Source organism: Mobula hypostoma, chromosome 13 (genome assembly GCF_963921235.1).
Source record: "Mobula hypostoma chromosome 13, sMobHyp1.1, whole genome shotgun sequence".
NCBI classification, from domain to species: domain Eukaryota; kingdom Metazoa; phylum Chordata; class Chondrichthyes; order Myliobatiformes; family Myliobatidae; genus Mobula; species Mobula hypostoma.
In genome coordinates this window covers 34,175,676-34,181,675 of record NC_086109.1, presented here as the reverse complement: position 1 = coordinate 34,181,675, position 6,000 = coordinate 34,175,676, and positions in this window count along the sequence as shown.

Sequence of the window (6,000 nt, the reverse complement as noted above, 5' to 3'; positions counted from 1 at the left end):
TTTTCTCTCCATTTAGAAAATAGTCAACCCTTTCATTTCTTCTACCAAAATGCATGACCATACACTTCCCGACACTGTATTCCATCTGCCAATTCTTTGCCCATTCTCCTAATCTTTCTAGGTCCTTCTGTAGCCTCTCTACTTCCTCAAAACTATCTGCCCCTCCACCTATCTTCATATCATCTCCAAACCTTACAAAAAAAGCCATCAATTCCATCATTCAAATTATTGACATATAATGTCAAAAGTATCAGTCCCAACACAGACCCCTGTAGAACACTACCAGTCACCGGCAGCCAGACAGAAAAGGTTTCATTTATTCCCACTTTTTGCCTCTGTTTTACCCGTGCCAGAATCTTTCCTGTAATGCATGTGTCAAAGGACTTCTGAAAATCCAAGTACACAACCACAACCAATTCACCTTTGTCTATCCTGCTTGTTACATTTATCAGACAAGATTTCCCCTTGAGGAAACCACGCTGACTTAAGCCTATTTTATTATATGCCTCCAAGTACCCTGAGACCTCATCCTTAATAAGTTTCCTTTCTTCTGTCTCTCTCCCTTCTTGAAGAGTGGAGTGACTTGCAATTTTCAATTTTCAATTTTGCAATTTTCCAGTCTTCCAGAACCATTCCAGAACCTTGTGATTCTTGAAAGATCACTACTAATGCCTCCACAATCTCTTCAGCCACCTTTTTCAGAACCCTGGGGTGCGCAGCATCTTGTCCAGATGAATTTCATTTTCTCAAGAACATTCACTCTAGTTATGGTAACTTCACACACCTCATGCCCTGACACCTGGAACTTCCACCATACTACTAGTGTCTTCCACAGTGAAGACTGATGCAAAATACTTCTTCAGTTTATCCGCTACTTCATGGTCCCTCCCCCCCCCCCCGAGTACTACCTCTCCAGCAAATGAAATAGCTAATGAGAAACAAGTACCAATTTTGCTCACAGCACTGGGTTTAAGGGCATAAAGCTTGCTTCAAAGTTTAACTGCTCTAAATAAATCAGCAGAAATGAGCTTTGCTGATATTGTGGAAGTAATGCAGGAACTTTTAAAACTGAAACCATTGTAGAAGGCAGAACACTTTAGGCTTCATGAACAGAATCAAAATGAAGGGGAGTCCATTTCCTCATAAGTGGCTGAGTTGAAGAGATTTTCCAAGCATTGTCAATTCGTAATGGGCTTAATAATGCACAGAGAGATTTATCCCTTTGTGGAATCTTACAAGAAAGCATTCAAAAATGGCTCCTAACTGAAGCATAGCTTACATTTAAAAGACCAGTTAAAATAGCTGTACCAATGGAAACAGCAGCTAGAGACATAATTGAGTTGCACTCAGAAGTGAATGTGAGTGTGAACAAAATTGCAATGGCTAAATAGAAACCAGCCTGGATGAACAAACTGTGTTATCATTTTGGCAGGGGCTCAAATACACCAGACTAATGCAGGGTTAAGGCGAAACTCATCAAAAATGCAACAACATAGGACACATACAAAGGGTATTTTGGGCTGTCAAAAGTAAATGAACTGCACAGAGAAGAGGAAGAGATATAAGAAAAAGACAAGCTGCGTTTTCAAAAAGAGCAGCAACCTGCACAATGCTGACGAAAAATCTGATAATAATGAGAGTGACACAGGACTGTGTAGCCTTGAGATTTACAATGTAAAAACAGGCCAAAGTCAAGCAATATGGCTTACACCAGAAGTGAACGGCAAATTAATTACTGGTTCAGCTATTTTCATAAGTCCACAAAGTGAGTTCAAAAGGCATTTCAAACATTCTAAACTGAAATCTGCAGGTATCCAACTAAAAAATTATACTGGAGAAAGGATAACTCTTGTGGGAATGGCTTTTGTAACAGTGAAATACAACAACCAACAAGCTACCCTGGGCTTGTTTGTGGTAAAAACAGGAGGATCAGAATTGTGGAGATGTTACAACTACAACTTGATTGGAAATCCATCAACAATTTGCATATCATATCCCCTGCAGTAAAGTCAACTGAAGGTAAATTAAGAAAGGTACTGGATGATGCCACAGCTGTCTCCATGCTATACACCATGAACTGTTGCCCAACAGAGGGCAAACCGGTGTTGGTGCCAACCTCTGTACCTCTGGTTGGAAAGCATATTGGATCAAGGAAGGACCATGCTACTCAGAGGAAGCATGAAAGTATGAAAACAGTGGTCTGACTACAACAGTTTTTATAGGGAGCATATCTGAGAAAGCTTCTGATATGTTAACCAAGCAGTTATTTGCAAAATGTGGCTTGGTTTTAAGCTGGAAGAGAGTTCAAGGAGCTTCAGGAAAGTTGCAAGCATTTGGTTGTTGTGAGTATAAAGAACCAGAATCCACTCTGTAGGCTTTAAGGTTATCCCTTGAACTTCAAGTGGGAAACAAAAAAGCTGCTTATAAAAGTAGAGGTAAAGACCAAAGCCCAGCTGAATGAATGGAAGGCCAAAAAGCAAGGAAGAGTCAATGGAGATACAAAAACAGAGGATTTATCAAATGATGCTGTCAATAGTGAAACCAAGAGGAGATATCAGTTCATCAGTCAGTCATCAGTGGGTGCCGTCCCATAATCCGGGGTTGGCGGCTATGCACCTCCATCTCCTTCAATCTTGTGACAGCACCAAGTACAGCCTCTCCTCCAGTTTGTTCTCGCTGGCCGCCTTGGCACCGCCCGCCGCTGTCCCGCCGAACTCGAGCCCAAGGCCGTGTTGGACTCCAGCCGTGGCCGCTTCTTCAAGCTCGGCCCTTAGGCGGAGGTCTTGGGCAGGTCCAGGCACACTGTGCTGTGCCCAAGTTCATCATGTCTCTTCTAACTAGGTGCATAGCATAGGATTCGTAGATATGTGGTGAGGCTTTAATTTCTTCCACAGAAGATAGCCGTTGGCTCACAAGGAGCTCATCCGCCCTTTGTCAGGTTTTGTTTTTTTTTAGTCCTGCTGGGTGTCCTCACGCCCTCCTTACCAGACTAAGTCTGGTGGGGGAGCTGGCCCAAGTCCCCGACACTTGACCACGACCCCTGGCCGAGCGCCGGGTGCTTGACCCCCGCCGAATTTCTCCGAGCGTCTGGCGCCCGACCATAGAGATCAGATCATAAAGGGAACAATAGAAGGATTAATAGGAGAATACTTCAGTGAACTAAATGAACTTTTTCAAGATCAAGGTGCACAAACCAGAAAGAAGAAAAAGAGAAAGAAAGGTGTCCACAGCTGTCTGAACCACTTCCTGCAGTCTCAGAGTCGACTCCGACAACCACCATGGAGAAGGCCCCAGAACCTGAGATTGCACCATAGCCACAAGTCTCACCTGCCAAGCAAGGTGACCTCCCCTTGTCACCAAAGATGTTATCCCAAAAGAATAAGAAATCCTCCACAGAGATCAAATCTTTAGGCCTGAATGTGAAAATTTAAAATTTACTATTCTATATATCTGTATATAGTAGTTGTATTATATAAAATACTGTGTATATAGTTGAGATGCATTCTTTATTGAGTTGGGGTTTATAGCCAAGCAGGGAGGAGCACTGCGTATTTAATATTTCAGTAATACTTGAGTAATCTTGTATATATATTAGTGGATTAAGCATTCTTTTTGAATTAAATAATTCATTCTAGGTTATATGTTTAAATACATGAATTGCATACGTCATCACGCTACCATGTGGTATTTGTGCTCCTCACTTAAAGTAAAGATGAATTTAGATTCACATTTTACACTTCTGTGCTTTCCTTTTAATTAATTTAATCATTTGAAGTTGCAAAACATAACAGCACAGTTTCAGTGCAGTCGCCCAGCTTCTTTCAAAGCAACGAAACAGACTGCAAATTACTGAACGTGGGAACCTCAGTGACATTTAGCCTAATGTTGAGAAGCTGATATCACTGCATCAAGCCCATCCACCTCATTGAAAGGTGAAAAAGCAATGAGGTAGTGAATAGTGGACTGCTAATGTACACTCTAAAATTGTGGATGAAAATTGTTTCACTGTAATTAAATAAAGAAATAATTTTATTTATAGGTTTAAATACATTTTAATAACTTTTTCAGTATTTGTTACAGCTTTGAACTTGCAGTTCCTATTTCCTTTCAATGAGCATCATAAATGTAGAGTGCCCTCCTACTTCAAAACATCTACCATTGTCCCTGTACCTAAAAAGACCAAGGTAACATGTCTGAACGACTGGTGTCCTATCGCACTCACCTCAATAATAAGCAAAAGCTTTGAGAGGCTGGTCAAGGACTACATCTGCAGCGTGCTACCACCCACACTGGACCCCCTACAATTCGCCTGCTGACACAACCAATCGACAGATGACGCAATAGCCACAGCTCCACACACCATGTTTACACATTGGAGAAGAAGGATGCTTATGAGAAAACGTTGTTCTTGGACTACAGTTCAGCATTCGACATCATAATTCCCTCCAGGCTCACTAAGAAGCTCAGAGACCTCGGCCTTCAACTGCCTTGTGTAGCTGGATCCTGGACTTCCTGTCAGATCGCCAGCAGCCGGTAAGAGTGGGCTCCCTCACCTCTGCTCCTCTGACCCTCAACACAGCCTCTCCTCTGGGCTGTGTCCTAAGCCCCCTCCTTTACTCTCTGTATACCAATGACTGTATCACCACCCACAGTTCCAATTTACTAATTAAATTTGCTGACGACACTACACTGATGGGCCTAATCTCAAATAACAATGAGGCAGCCGACAGAGAAGAAGTCATCACCCTGACACAGTGGTGTCAAGAAATCAACCTCTCCCTCAATGTCGCAAAAACAAAGAAGCTGGCTGTGGACTACAGGAGGAATGGAGACAGTCTAGCCTCTATCAACATCAACGGATCTGGGGTTGAGAGGGTGAACAGCTTTAACTTCCTCGGCATAAACATCACCGAGGATCTCACGTGGTCTTTACATACTGGCTATGTGGTGAAAAAGTCACAACAGCACATCTTTCACCTCAGACAGCTGAGGAAGTTTGGTATGGGCCCCCAAATCCTAAGAAGTTTCTATAGGGACACAATTGAGAGCATCCTGACTGGCTGCATCACTGCCTGGTATGGGAACTGTACTTCCCTCAATCACAGGCCTGTACAGAGAGTGCTGAGAACAGCCCAGCGCATCTGTAGATGTGAACTTCCCACTGTTCAGGACATTTACAAAGACAGGTGTGAAAAAGGGCCCAAAGGATCATTGAGGATCCGAGTCACCCCACCCACAAAATGTTCCAGCTGCTACCATCTGCGAAGTGGTACCACAGCAGAAAAGCCAGGGCCAACAGGCTCCGGGACAGCTTCTTCCACCAGGTCATCAGACTGCTTAATTCATGCTGACACAACTGTGTTTCTGTTATATTGACTGTCCTGTTGTACATACTATTTACTACAAATTACTATAAATTGCACATTGCACATTTAGACGGAGACATAGCGTAAGGATTTTTACTCCTCATGTATATGAAGGATGTAAGTAATGAAGTCAATTCAGTTCAATTCAATAAGTCAAAATTCTTTATAGTTTTATGTAATGGCTGGAAAGGAAGAGAGGGGTGCTGGGGATGTGGTCTGGGAGCCAATGGGGCAGTAACCCTAAAAAGGTTGGGAACCACTGCTCTAAAGCAATAACTTTCACATTTTTTCAGGAATGTCCGTTTGGTAAAATAGCTCATGCACATGACTTCACAAGTTCTTCAATCTGCAGGGAAGTGTTTAGTTAAAGGTGTCACAACAGTAATCTAAATCTTATCATCCTGTGACCCATCCGAACCACTGCCATAGAGAACACAGATTAAACTTCATGTTTTCATGAGAAAGTTGATGTGGATGTTCAGTGAGCTGGTTAATGAGTGTGGGCACGTGGCCAAGTGGTTAAGGCATTTGACTAGTGACCTGAAGGTCACGAGTTCGAGCCCAAGCCAAGGCAGCATGTTGTGTCCTTGAGCAAGGCACGTAACCACACATTGCTCTGCGACGACACTGGTGC